The following is a 16,036-nucleotide window of genomic DNA, read 5'->3' on the forward strand; positions in this document are numbered from 1 at the left end:
TCGTTTGCCTCATAGATTGCTACCACTGCGGATGAATAGGAGATGGAGACATACCCCTGTGTACAGACCCTAGGTGGACTTTGCAACAATGGAGGACAGGCACATTATCCTCACCTATAGACTTGACAGGTCCACAATCACGGAGCTGTGTGCCCAATTGGAGCTTGACCTAATATCTGCTATCTGTCTCCACACCGGGATTCCCCCTCTTGTGCAAGTCCTATCTGTGCTCCATTTCTTGGCAACTGATTCTTTCCAAGTGACAGTGGGCTTGGCAGCAGGAATGTCACAGCCAATGTTCTCAATAGTGCTGACCAGGGTGTTGTCTGCCCTGATTAAACACATGTCCAGCTACAATGTTTTCCCCCAGGTGGAGGATTTGGCCACAGTGAAAGCTGACTTCTATGCAATGGGACATATCCCCAACATCATTGGGGCAATTGATGGTACACATATTGCATTTGTCCCCCCCCCTGGCAAAATGAACAGGTGTTCATAAATCGAAAGAGTTTTCCCTCAATGAATGTCCATATGGTGTGCTTGGCAGACCAGTACATCTCCCATGTCAATGCTAAGTATCCTGGGTCGGTGCATAATGCCTTTATCCTGAAGAATAGCAGCATCCCAAATGTGATGGCCCAACTACAGAGACACAGGGTGTGGCTAATAGGTGAGCCCTGGTTCCCACCCAGTAGATGTTGGTGTATGGGTATGGTGTAGCCCATAATAGATAGTGTGTGGCTAAATGTTGTTCCTCAATATTTGTAGGTGACTCTGGTTACCCAAACCTATCATGGCTAGTGACCCCTGTGATCAATCCCAGGACAAGGGCAGAAGAATGTTACAATAGGCACATGGGCAAACAAGAAGGACTATCAAACATACCTTTGGCCTCCTAAAGGCCAGGATTTGGTGCCTCCCTCTAACAGGTGTATCCATGGGCCAGATGTAGGAAAATTGCAAATTACGCCTTGCAATTTGCGAGTCCTTCCGACTCGCAAATTGCAAGTCGCAATTTGCAATGCAGAACGATGTCTCAGACACCGTCTGCGAGTCGGTATGGGGTCGCAGAGACCCACCTCATTAATATTAATGAGGTGGGTCGCAAATTGCGGCCCCATACCGACTATAGGCACTCGCAAACATGGAGGCCTGCTGTAGTCAGCAGACCTCCATGTTCGTGACTGCTTTTAAATAAAGCAGTTTTTTTTTTTTTAAGTGTAGCCCGTTTTCCTTAAAGGAAAACGAGCTGCACTTAAAAAAAAAAAAACGAAACCTTTAGTTTCGGTATTTTTTCAGGGCAGGTAGTGGTCCCTTGGACCACTACCTGCCCTGAAAAAATAGTTTTGGGTCCATTCACAAAGGGGAAGGGATCCCATGGGGACCCCTTCCAATGTGCTAGTGGGTTACCATCCACTTCAAGTGGATGGCAACTGCGACACCATTTGCGACCGCATATGCGGTCGCAAATGGTATTGCATACCACTACGAATCGCAAATAGGAAGGGAACACCCCTTCCTATTTGCGATTCTGAAATGCATTTTGCGAGTCGGTCCCGACTCGCAAAATGCATTTCTGCATTGGAAACACGCATTTGCGAGTCGCAAACGGCAGATTTTGCCGTTTGCGACTCGCAAAGTGTTTCCTGCATCTGGCCCCATGTGCTCTTCATCCAAGAAGGTATGCCATATAATCATGGCATGTTGCATGTTGCACAACCTGGCTCTGAGACGCCATGTGCCTTTTCTGCAGGAGAAGGAGGCTGGAGATGGCCTTGTAGCAGCAGCGGACCCGGTGGACAGTGAGGATGAGGAGGCAGAGGATGAGGATGAGAACAACAGAACTGCAGTGATTCGACAATACTTCCAATGACACACGGGTAAGACAGTGTTACTTCATATTTCATTGTCATTGTATGGTTTATCTTTGTCACTGGGATTCTGTCATTTCCCACATCTATGCCCACTCACTGTACCCTTTGGCAACTCATTTTGCAGATGTTGGTGACCCACTATTGCCCCTGGTGTAATCACTCCAGCCAACTACAGGTCTTTCATATGTGAACATTACTGTGCAGTTGAATTGCTATGTTTGAACCTGGTTAAACGAATACATACTTAAAACATTTGACATACTCTATACATGTTTTTTTTTCAAAGGGTGTTTATTGAAGTGCTAAGAAGTAGAGGGGCAAGTGCATTGGGATAGGGTGGTGATGGAGGAAATTCCAGGGTATTGTTCCAGTCTATTTGTAGCAGAGGTGCATTGTCCAAGGGGACATAGGAAGGAGAGCAATGAAGTTCAAGGTGGACAGGGTGACAGAGTGGAACATAGAGGTGACAATCAGGAGAGTCTTATTTCCTGGCGGGGGTCTTGGCAATAGTCTCTGGCTTCTGCCTGGATCACAGGAAACGTTTGTGGGGTGGTTCTCCTTCAGCAGGGAGAGGGGTGCTGGTGGCCTGTTGTTTCTGTGGCGGGGCCTCCTGTCCACTAGCGGCAGCAGAGGTGGAAGGCAGTTCAGATGTCTGGCTAGTGGAAGGGGCCCGCTGTTGTGACACTGCCTCCCTCATAATGTTGGCCATGTCTGCCAGCACCCCTGCAATGGAGGCCAGGGGTATGTTAATGGCCTGCAAGTCCTCCCTGATCCCCTGGTACTGTCCCTCCTGCAGCCGCCTGTTCTCCTGCACGTTGGCCAGGATCTGGCCCAGGGTATCTTGGGAATGTTGGCATGCTCCCAGGATCTCAGTGAGTGCCTCCTGGAGTGTCGGTTCCCTGGGCCTCTCCTCCCCCTGGTGCACAGCAGTCCCCCCAGTGTCCCTGTTGTTCTGTGCCTCTGTCCCCTGAACCATGTGCCCAATGCCACTGACCCCAGGTCCCTGATTCTCTTGGGGGCGAGGTGTGCCCTAAGGTCCCTGTAGTGGTGGACACACTGATGATTGACATGTCCTGGGGATAGAGGTATGGGTATGCTGGGTGGGTGCTGTGGTGGTGTTTCCTGAGGGGGAGGCTCTGTGGTAGTGTATGACTGTGCCTGGGTAACCGACTGTCCAGAGGTCCCTGATGGGCCAGGTTGGTCATCCAGGTCTAGGAGACCAGAGTTGCTGTCATCATTATGGGCCTCTTCTGTGGTGGGACTGGATAGTGCTGGCACCTCTTCACCGCTGATATTGGCTGGGGTACCTGGGGGGATGTAAATGCAGTGTTATTGTTTCTATGTGTGACATATTGTGCACTGGTTGGTTGTATTTGCCCTGGCAGCTTTCACTTGTGTAAGTTGGTATGTGGTGGGCTAGCTGATTCTCTCTAGTGCACATGCTTTGGTGATAAGTGTCCATGCAGGTCTGTGAGTGGTGTCCATGCATTGGTATGGCATGCAGGGCTTGGCATTGGGATGAGTGATATGTGATGGTGGGGTGTGTGGGAGGTGGTGGAGTGATGGGAGTGATGGTGAAGGTCAGGGTATGTGATGGCATGCAGGAAGGGGGATGATAGTAATAGTGAGTTGACTCACCAGAGTCCAGTCCTCCTGCTACTCCGGCCAGGTTCTCAGGATGCATGATTGCCCAGACTTGCTCTTCCCATGTTCTTAGTTGTGGGGAGGAGGTGGGGGTCCACTGCCAGTCCTCTGTACAGCGAGTTGTTGTCTTGCTGCAATGGAACGTACCTTCCACCATAGGTCGTTCCACCTCTTCCTGATGTCATCCCTGGTTTTTGGGTGCTCTCCCACGGCATTGACCCTGTCCACAATCCTCCGCCCCAGCTCCATCTTCCTTGCAATGGATATCTGCTGCACCTGTGCTCCAAATAACTGTGGCTCTACCCTGATGATTTCCTCCACCATGACCCTTAGCTCCTCCTCTGAGAATCGGGGGTGTCTTTGAGGTGCCATGGGTGTTGTGTGGGTGAGGGTGTGTAGGGTGATGTGTTGGCATGTGTGATGTGGGGTGCATGGGTGGTGTAGAGATGTAGGTGGTTTTGTCTGTAGTCACTGTGTCTGTCTCGTGCCAATGGTGTGTAGTTTGAATTGTCCAATATGGTGTTGTTTTGTATGTGGGTGTGTATTTTGAGAGAGGCGGTATGTACCAACAATGGTTTACCGCCATTGAATGTCCGCCCTGGTGATTTGTGGGTCATAATGTGGTGGGCGTTGTTCTGTTGGCGTAACGGTGTGGGTTTTGATACCTCCAGTTTAGCACTGACCTTTGGTGTGGCAGAATAGTGTATGTAGCTAAATAGTGACGGATTGGTGTGTGTGTGCCATTATATGGTGAACAGATGTCCGCAGCCGTTTGTTGGCAGCAGTCAGCATGGCGGTAAGTGGGACTTACCACCAATGTCATAATGAGGGCCACGGTCACTTGAACATCTGTATACTTGATACAAACCCTTTAACTTTATTATGATTTAGTGCGCAGAAAGAAGTCAGAGAGACTTGTTCTTCATGGTTTTGGTGAAACACATTAATTGTATTATTTTCTGAAGGTCAAGATAGGGAGATGAACTGTGATGTGTCTGCATTAGAAACCTAGATGTGTTGAAAACTCCAGAACTGTAAGACAATTAGGAACTTTATATGAGACACTACTAATCATTTCGAACATACAGGCAAAGTGCATTTTCAAAAGAAGCGATGCAGTGCCTTTTCATTTTATTTTAAGGTTCAATCATCTTTCTTCAATCTCTCCCTCCCCGCAGTACTCGCCTTAATTCCCTTCCCTTCGTCTTCCTACTCTGATACTCAGGTGGTGCTGCCGGAAGGTACTGTTCCAGAGGATTCTAATTTCTTTCAGGCCTTTACATGGTCTTTTTCACGGGGAGGGCACCATCATGGCATGAGAGCCCACATTAAGTCAAGATTAATGCTGTTGTATCCAGTAATGGAAGGAAACATAGAGCGATACTAATTAACAAAGCAGGTTACATCAACATTTAAAGATATGATCCTCGCCATGAGACATTGATGAGTGGATACAAATCTCAAATGCCCATGTCTTAGTATGTCTCCCAGAGACCTTCCTTTCCCTATAGTTCCCAGCTCCTGGTGGGTCCCTAAAAGTAAATGTGTATGTACAAACCAGTGATGGAACTGATCCATCCCAAGCCACTAACATGCAAAAAACCTCACTGACTCAGAGAGATTCTGGTATAGTGCATTTAGTGTGGACAGCAGTATTTCTTACTCGATGGGAGCGCACCTCTATTCTATATGCCTGAATGGGATCAGGATATGTTCTTGTCGTGCTGCTGAGGAAAAGGTTTGTGGTGTTTTTGGAAAGTTGCTGGAGTGAAGTGAAGAGCAGAGAAAATCAGCACAACCTGTGCGTTAACAGAGGCCCTACAAATGGAAATAGAATAGAATAGAATAGATTAGAGATTGGTCTCTGCAACCCACAAAAAAACCGTGGTAGAGAAGGTTCCCTGTTCAAACGTTAAAACAGAGAAGTTCAGATATAGCAAGCCAAAAGGAGAGATGAAATACATATGCAGAGAGCAATGCCATTGAGGCTTGGCTATTGGAAGTGGTGAGCTGATCTGAGGTGGTGAGGGGAGCTTGCAATAATGAACCAGGCCATAAGCAGTTCTGAACTCCTTCCTCTCTGTTGATGGTGTACACATGTGTACACAGAGAGACTGTGTGACAGCTGCAGGTGATGTGTGGAGAATGGGGAAAAAATTAGGCCATCACTCTTGAGTTATTACCGAGCAGAAGGCACTTACTTGGAGCCTGATCGCCATCACCACGTAGTTGTCAAAGATGAGGCTACAGCGCAAACTCAGCACCCAGTTTAATCTCTGACATCTTCACTTGGTCAAAATTATGGGATTCAGGAACATTTGTGTTAGCTTCTAAAAGCACTTTGTTCTAATATGTATCTTATAAACGCTTCTTACGGACCAGGAGCTGTGTTAATTCCCTAAAGATTGTCTTATTCCTCAACAGGACATCTTGAACAATTTGATTTGACAGTCCATGACAATTCAAGAACTAAGGGCATACTAGGCTTTACAATTAAAACTGATAAGAAATTTAAAATGAAACCATGAAGGTTTATTGAAAGATTAGAGATATTACAGAAGGCAAAAAAAATGTAAAATTTTGAGAGCCAGTGAATTTGTCAATCCCATGATGTTCAGAATAAAATGAAGGAAATCTAAAATCAGAAACGAATACCGACCAGCACTAAGAAGTAAATCAAAGTTATAAATCGGAGGTCAGACCCAACTGATGCCACCTCCTAAATGTGAAGGGAGAGTGAGACCACAACCCTCAGGAATGGGCTTGTTTTATAACGCAAAATGCAATAGAACCCATAGATGAACAAAAGTATACTTGAATAATACAGATTGAACCAATCAGGTTAAAGCAATAACAATCCATTTCAGAAACCACATTTTTCAGCACTATCCCACAAATTCACATAATCAGTTCCCTTCCCTGCTACTACTCAGACACCTAAATAGTTAGTACAAATATAATACTGCTACTTGTTATACAAGGTCACCTTCTCGTGAAAATCGCACCATTGTTTCAAAAGGTGAAGTCGTGAAATAATGAATTCTCACTTGAACGTTGTGCTATAGTGTCGTAAAGAAAAGAACCACCATTTTATGCCTAGGGAAGTGACATCACATCTTAAAACATTATTTACAAGACTACTGGTGCTGAAATCGTCTGTGTTCAGTGTGTCACAGCAATGAAAATATCATTGTGTGCTGGAAGATGGCTGGTAGCAGAGTTGCCATTTTAAATGTGAGGTTTACATTGACTAGTATTAGCATAGGCACTTTACGCCCGAGAGAATGCCCCAGTTCAATTACATTGTAATGTCTATTTGGCGGATTAATGTTGTTATGCATTAAATTATAAACCCTATATCACTTGTATGCCAAACATGTGCCTGTACTCAGAAACAACTCATTTTGAAGTTGCAGTGTGCGCACGCGCTATGAAAGCATATGGAAGCATATGGCAGAATATGGATCTGTTCTATGTGGATTAGCTCATTGCTCTGCATAACGTGAGGGGTGTTTCTCACGATGCTCATGCATCTCCGAAGGAGTTTTTCTTTGATAGCTGGACACATACCAGAGCTCGTTCCAGCTTGTCCAACACCTTTAGTGGCACATCCTGAATCCTGAAAGCTAGCTCGGCTCTGGGCAGTGGTGTAATGCAAAGGGATAGGTCTCCCTGCGAAAAATGTTTCGAGCTTTGCTGAAAGTGTTGCCCAAGCTCCTCTAACTTTACAGCCGCAGGGGTCTCTCTAGCTGCCGATGCACACAATGGCAGTGGAGTGTCTAGCATGCTGCCTGTGTCTGGGGCGTGAAGTTTATATGCCGAGGGATTCTATCTCCATCCCGCCCCCAATGCAAAGGACCCTCATGGACGTCATATAGGCATCGCCAGGGGTCAACATTGCGACCTCTGGCTTGCCCCTTGTGACCCCTGGGACTTCCTTTGTGACCCCTGGCCTCGGAGGTGGCAAAATCGGTGCCACAGAGTGGCAGTTTGTCCGTTTGGACGTCAGTTGGGTTTGTACTCTCTTTGAATTCTGTCAATTGTTCAATTACACTAATAGTGGAGAATATATATATTCTATTTTTCACTATTAGTGTAGTAAGCTGGAATGTGACCTTCCCTGGCACTGTAGCAACTAAAACTTGCTTTTAAATGGATGTCATGTGCGTGTTTGCGGGTGAGAGTGTTTCTGTAAGTGAGATTGTGTTGAAGTGCCAATGTGTGTTAGTTTAAGCATGTGCGTGTGTGTGCGTGTGAAAGTGAAGGTGGAAGGGCATGTAATGTCACTTCTGCTACCCCTGGCATTTTGGTGAAATGACGTGCATGAGGGCACTCGGCTCGTCTTTAATGAAAGGAGGGATCAAGACTGCTACCAGTGTAAGGAAGCTTTAGTTTAAAGTCCAGCATCGTTCTCGTCTGTTACCAGTTTAGTGCTCGGCTTGTAACAGCAGCCCCTTGAGGTGATTGTTGCTGATGCACCACAAAGCCTGTTGTAGTGTGTTAAATCATGGGTCCTTGGAAATAAAGAAGAGGCAGGAAGCAAAAGGCCAGGAAAGAATACAATAGATTATTTTTGTCACAAAATGAACATGACTAGAGATATTGTGGAGTAAGATAATTTCGTGAAAGTTATGCGACTAACTATGGCCCATATTGATACTCTGCGCAGGCTTAGCGTCCTTTTTTTATGCGAATCCGGCGCAAACTTAACTCCATATTTACATTTTGAAGCTAGACCCATCTAGAATCAAAATATCTGAGTTTGCGTCATTTTCTGGATGTGTGAAACCACCTTGCATTAATGAGATGCAAGGTAGATGTTCCTGTGCAAAAAATGACTAAAACACCAGTGCGCCATATTTATCCACCCAGGCAAAAATGATGCATGGCTGGGATGCGGATCAGAAAAATGACGCAAAGCCCGATTTGCGTCAAATTTTAACACCTGGGTCAGGGCAGGTGTAAAATGGGACAAACACACCACTACTTAAGGAAAACACACACAAGCAACATCATTGCTCAATAAGGATGACATGGAGATGCTACTCATGCAGTATGCCAGACGACGCAGAGCACAGGACCAACAGCAGCAGCTACCACCACACAAACGTGGACCCCAAAGGCAACGTAGAAGGCAGAAGAGGGTCTTCAGGACCAGGACAACCCTCCTGAGCCTCACGGAACTGGATATCACCTGGAAGTAGACTCAACTGGCAAGCCATAGAGCAGCTTCTGCACCAAATTGAGCCACAGATAACAGCCAGCCTGCAGACACCACACAATATTCCACCGGTGACCAAGCTGCTAGCTTTCCTGCACATGTTGGCAAGTGGCTCATTCCGAACAATGGGTGCCCTGGTTGCCTGGGTATCACAGCCCTCATTCTCCGCCTTCCTTCCCAAGGTCTTTAATTCCATCATCTCCCTCACACCCCGCCACATCAGCTTCCCCACCACACAGCAGAAGCAGCAGGAGACCAAACAGGGGTTTTACCAATTACATGGCTTCCTGCATGTGCTCAGTGCTATTGACTGCACACATGTCCCAATTGTACCACCTGCTGCAATAGAGCATCTATACCGTTGACAGGCACGCGACCTTGGGTAGGTGTACGGCGGACCCCGGAGAGACAACAATGAACTCTCCTTTGGTCTGAGGTTTACGCGTCCCTATGATGCCCTGTCTCTACATGGGATGGGCGACCAACCAATCGACTGACTGTGACAACTAGTCTACGGACTGTAAGTGACCTTCCAGCACTTACTGTTTTGTTTTGTTTTTTAAGGAGAAGTTACTATTTACGGTCCTGAGGAAGCGCCATTGGATCAATTTCTGACCGCACAGGCGCGAAACATGTCGACCTTCTATTGTTAGGATAGAGCACATCTCCTCCTTTCCCCTTTTTAGGAGCACAGGGGCCATCACTTCCCCCAAGCACTCCTTTATTTATTTTTAATCTTGGCATGACCCTCACTTTGAGCAATTAAACTGACACACTGGGTGTTCAGAGCCAATTTTAACATCCTTTTCTTTCCTTGTCAGCGTGTACTGCAGATTCCACTGGATTTGCGCTACAATTTTTGGTCTAGTGCCACCACCATTTGTGTGGTGGCCCGTCAGATGTTTCAGTGCCGGTCTCACGAGGAGTTATGTTGGACACCCTGACACAATGGGATACACACCTATGGACAAATGAAGGCTACCGATAAAAATAGATGCCACTCTAGAGCTACAAGGAACCAATGTCAAAGCACACAGTGACAATGACATGGCCTGCACTGGAAATACAATTTGGAAGATGAACCATTTACTATTACATTAGGCTACATAGTCAATCCCACACCCTCCCAAGCAATAAGTACTGTGGAAGGGGTGTGCAATGTGTGTTTTAGCAGGTCAAACACCATGAGACACATAGCATGATGATGCTGACTCACATGTAGGTGAGATGGAAATACTGAGGCTGTCCCAGCATCACACATCACTCCTGGGGTGACGTTGACAGCTAGCAATAAGGAAGTGGACTGTGCTATGAACACATATTGATGTGCCACTAATGCAAACTGCACACTTCTGCACACACTGAAAGAGCCAATTCTCCATCAAAATAACAGATATACAGGGAGATGGCCCTTCCTGCACAGATACATCCACCTCCACAAGGCAGTTAGCCAGGTTACCTGGAGCAAGTTTGGTAGTGTAGGTGCACGGTTGCACATGAGCCACTGGCAGAGGGAACCACAAAGGCTTACATAGAACCAAATCACACATGAGACAATTGTGCATTGTCAATACTGAACACCTCCGTGCTGCCAGCTTAGGGAGATGTGTTGGGCATTGTCACCAAGCCTAATCAAAGGGACTAACTTCTGGTTTTCAGCAGCAATGACATATGTCTAAGTGGATGGGATGTCCAGGCCATGTAGTGCAACCATGTTACCACCACATTGGAATCTATTGTGTGTGTGGAAGTATCATATCCCCTTTAGTGAAAGCACACTAAAACATGTAGCTCACTATATAACTCATAGGAGATACACATTGAACTGCATTTTGGAAACTAAACCATAGATATCAGGTCAATGAGCCAAAAACAAGTTATCAAGTCAAACAACCCAATGCAGAAATAACCTCACAGAAGCCCAGGATCTCACACAATGTCACAAACACATATGAGACACAGACAACACAAGATATCAACTGCCATGCTACATGACATTCCTGGTGCAAGCAACAACAAAATACTTACTCCTATTTTCATTTTCAGCTGATCAGAGTTACGGGATCCAGCCTTGGATCATGACCCCATTCCCCAACCCAAGCTCAACAGTAGAGCGCGCCTATAATGAGGCACATCAGAGGACACCACCATTGTTGAATGGACCTTTGGCATCCTGAAGTCCAGATTCAGGTGCCTGGACATCACCGGAGGCAGCCACCTATATTCCCCAGAAATGGTCTGCAAGATCATATTGACTTGTGCCATCCTGCACAACATTTCTTTTAGGAGGAACATCCCCCTATATGACCCTGAACAAAAACTGCCTGAGGAGGAGGAGGAGGCGGATGGTGCCACGGAAAATGAGGGGGAACATCCAAACACAGCTGCAGGAATGCTTCGCAGAAAGCAGATAGTTCGAAACTTTTTTCAACAATAGTCACTATAAGCACATTGTTCTGATATGTAAGTAAACTCCTCAGGTTATCACTTAATCCTGCTCTGGGTACTTATTTATGCATCACATGTCCTTTAGGAATGTGAGTATTCCCTCAGGGAGCATGTCACAAAGACAAATCTGACTACTTCTGATGCAACATAACATGAGATGCGTATGATTGTACAGCAAACATCACACACAGTTTGTAAAAACAACATCTTTTCAATTTCACATATGAAGGGCAAAATCATAGGACCACATCATATGACAGACATCCACGTTGTCAACATGGTCCACTATAGCACATAACACACAACTATGACATCTTCAATCATAAGGTAAATAAGCGCATCATACATGAGGCAGTGGATGTGAAATATCATTGGTAACCGCAATGTACGAACAGACCCCTGACATTAGTAAGTGTGAAATTTGCTATCTCTGCAAGGAGCTTGTGTGACAAGAGTTGCATCATTCCTGAAAATGGATAGCATGAGTGTCCTAGGTATGACAAACAATGGTCACAACACATGCCCTGTGCAGTCCATCCCTGGTAATAAGTCCTGCCATTGCCATGTGTTAAGTCTCTGCCCTCCATTCTCTAGGGGCGCTGTAAATGGACTATCTGTACCCTGGGAATCATCATTGACACTCACCCAGACTCTCATTCTGACTCATGTTTGCTTCTTTTTTCTATATGGCATGCTATATAAAAACTACATTAGCCTGCATGGACTTCAGGTCCCATAATGCACTGCCTGGTAGTCAGTAAGGCCTGTTATCTTCTGTCTATAGCTTCCCATGGGAAAAGTCCGGTTGTCCCCGTATACTGGATTCTCTCCTCCAGGACTTGTGAGAGACAGAAGCTGCACACAGATGTGAGGAGCCTGTGTGACAAGAGGTGCATCAGTCCTGAAAATGGATAGCATGAGTGTCCCAGGTATGACAAGCAATGGTCACAACACATGTCCTGCGCAGTCCATCCCTGGTAATAAGTCCTGCCACTGCCATGTGTTAAGTTTCTGCCCTCCCTTCTCTAGGGGGTGCTGTAAATGGACTGTCTGTACCCTGAGAATCATCATTGACACTCACCCAGACTTCCATTCTGACTCATGTTTGCTTACCTTTTCTATATGGCATGCTAAAGAACAACTACATTAGCCTGCATGGACTTCAGGTCCCATAATGCACTGCCTGGTAGTCGGTAAGACCTGTAATCTTCTGTCCATAGCTTCCCGTGGTAAAAGTCAGGTTGCCCCTTATAGTGGATTCTCTCCTCCAGGACTTGTGAGAGACTGAAGCTGCACACACCTGTGAGCTCTCGTGTGCAGCCCAGCCAAGTGACTCTGCCCTGGCCTTGCTGCTGCCTGGAACTGCTTAGAAGCTGCTATTCCCTGAAGCTCCTCATAGTGCATTGGAGTACAATTCATTTGTGTACCAGAGCCCTTGTTGGATTGTGTTACAGTCCTGATTACGCCTGAAACTGCTCTCTGTTTACACAGTGCTGTTCCTGCTTGTTCCAGTTAGACTCTGCTCCCTGTTTTTCAGCCTTGTTCATGTTGGTTCCTGACAGAGCCTGCTTCCTGTTAGCCAGACCTGTTCCAGTCTTTGCGTCAACCAGAGCCTGTTCCCTGTGCCTGCATTTGCCTCCTAGTTAGTTCCCTTGCCCTCCATTTGTCGAAGTAAGCCTCAGCAAGGCCTACTAGTGCAAGGGGTTCGCCCTTCTCTGCACAAAGTCCTCAGACCATAGAGGAAGAAGTTGGCACAGAAACTGAAATAAAAGACAAAGTTTATTAAACCTCATGAGGTGGTACTACAGTTCAAACAGCACCCTTCGGCAATGTTTGAAGTAGCGCACTGAACTAAGAGAGCATGGTCCTTTTATACCCACGCAGGGTATAATCGAAGGTGGTACAATTATAGAAGCAAGACTTATATACATATAAGGTCATATGGAAATGCACAGTCGACAGGTAGGAGGGGCTAACAGTTTTCAAGGACTAGTAGACACATTACTGTCAGTTACTAATTACTAACAGCTGCAGACCTTATTGGGCATGTGCAAAGTGGGAGATGCTAAATATAACTTGTCAGTAGACAGATTTTCAAGAGTAGTTAACAGGAAGGTAGGACAGAGCACATGGCGAGCACATGGCTGCATGTGGCAGAGATATTGGCTGCCACGAATATAAAATGGATTCCGCAAAATGTTCACAATAGTTGCTAAATACAAGATGTCTTCTGCTAATGTTTAATCTAGTCGTTACTAAATTACAACAGACGACCCTTTCAGCATTAGCTGAAGACATTCGTCTTTCTGGGATAATCTAAATATTCATCTTGTATATTAATGATCATCATTTCAGCTATTTCCTTATCTAACATGTGTTGTGCTTTCATTTCTGTAATATCTTTTTTGGTAGGCATACAAGCAGTAATACACATGGAGCAGAACATCGGACCACAATGAATACAGATACAGCATGTGAAAAATATTGCAATCATTACACACAGGATAGTCAGTAGTTTCCAGCCCCAGGCGGAAACAGGAGCCCAAAACCATCCAGAAAAAGTCCAAGTACCAGTCTCTGTGTGAATTTCTGCAGCAATTTTATGCAATTTAGATATTGCATCATATACTGAAGGTGAATGATCTGGAATGAAGACGCAGCAACTACTACCGATGATGCGACATGCACCACCTCGATCAGCTAATATCACATCTAGTACCATAAGATTTTGGAGCGCTACAATCCTCGCAATTTGGAGCTCCTCTGTAATATTCCCAAGTGCCAGAGCTGCCTGATTGGTAACAGCTTCCACAACCCTAGTCTATCGTCTCACTTTCCTACTGTTTAACTCAGCACCCACAAAGGAGAACAACCCTAAATTAAAATCAACATATCGTTGCAGGCTAGTGTCCGTTTGGTCTACCTCATTTGTACCTATTTTCCTTTTATATCTATTTTTTATTATGTCATTGAACAGTTTAAAATCTCGGTGATATGATGCAGGTGCCAAAAACACAGGGGGTAATAGAAAAGATACATAACACACACCTGACCACCCAATAGGTAGTTGGTAATATCCATAGTTACCACAAACAAAATATGTATTATGTGAAGCTGTAAAACTACTATTGGTTACACCCTCAATAGTTAAAATCAAGGTACAATCGCTTATCCCCACTGGAATTTACTCAATGCTACGTATACATAAATCTGCTTTAATTTTTGTAACAGAAATCACAAATTGTTCTTTCTTGCCAGAGTCTCTTATATTTGTGAAGACATATGGTATTGAAACATTGTCCGGTTGATACTCTTCCCATTCCCATTTAGTTCCTTTGGCTTGGGGATACCCATCTTTGTCTTGGTAGCATACTTTATTAAGGCGAAAAAGAAGTCCGCCCTCTCGTTTTCCAGATGCAAACAAAAGCTTGACAAGAACCATTGTGTGAAAAAGGAAGAGGAATGAAAGGTGTTCCTCCTTTCTTTTGATGCACAGGTATCATTCCACATACCCAACAGTTAGTAGTATTTGTAGCATTATGAGTATGATGCAACATCTGAATGAAAGTATTATTGAAGTACGATTGACGGTGCTTCTGCTCCTGATAGGGAAGCATAAAGTAATAGTGATCCTCTGGTACTGGTGTAGTAGCAACAACAAACTCACGAGCAGGAGCCTTCTTTTCAACAAACCAGGTGATCATTGCTATAACCACCAAAACAACAACAAACCCCATAGTACTAATGATCACTTTGTTATTCATTTTAGCAACACTGATAATCGACCCTCCCAGAAATGTATTAAAAACAATAGTTGGAGCTGGTATCTCTGCTTATTTCTTCATCATGGGCCAAGATGGGTGTCACTACTCCAATGCATGGCTGATCCCCCCCACCCTTGCCACATTGGCTCTCCGTTTCACTAACCCAGGGCGGTAGGTCAACCAGTTTTCTCCAGCACCGCAGATTCTTTCCTCGGTCTCAAATTATATCGCGAGACTCCAGAAATCGTATGGTCCGGGAAGAACTCGGCAGATTCGTCAGGTGATATAGCATGGCCTTTCTCCATAGTCAAAAATCTCTCGATGATCGGTGAGCACAGCAGGTTCCACCAAGGTAGGTAGCACTCTCTTGTAGTGAGTACTATGGACCCAATTTTTTCGGTTCGTCACTCGAATTGCTGTCCTTGTTGCAAGGAGCACCTGCTCTGGGCCTCGCCACCTTGGTTCCAAGCTGCTTGATCTTTCAAAGGACTTAATCATCACCTGGCCACCAGGTCGGAGTTTATGGCCTTCACCTGTAGATCTGTCAGTAAGTGCTTCTCGAACCTGTTGATGAATAGAAACCAAATTGTCGGTTAACTGTGCCAAATAATCATTCATCAGGACACAAGGTGCATCATATACAGGATTTGGCTTAGGAACTCCCCAAATGTTAAATGGCCTTCCAAATACTATTTCATAGGGGGTAAGGCCTGTTCGAGAGTGTGGCACTGACCCAATAGACAATAATGCCAACGGTAATGCATCCGGCCAAGCTAAAGATGTGGAAGCCTGTATCTTCGCTAACTTCAGCTTCAAAGTAGCATTATACTTTTCCACCAACCCTGCTGATTGTGGGTGGAAAACCGCTTGGAACTTCTGTTTCATCCCTAATCCTTTCAGGACATACTTAATAACTTCCCCAACAAAATTAGGTCCATTATCTTTCCATAAAAGTCTGCAAACACTAAACCTAGGGAAACATTATTTCAAAAGCACCTTCGCTGTGGTAATGGTAGTATTATCCTTTGTGGGGTACACCTCTATCCACTTACTGAAAGCACATACCACCACCAAGACATACTTTA

The sequence above is a fragment of the Pleurodeles waltl genome, chromosome 3_1 (assembly GCF_031143425.1).
Source record: "Pleurodeles waltl isolate 20211129_DDA chromosome 3_1, aPleWal1.hap1.20221129, whole genome shotgun sequence".
Taxonomy (NCBI): Eukaryota; Metazoa; Chordata; class Amphibia; order Caudata; family Salamandridae; genus Pleurodeles; species Pleurodeles waltl.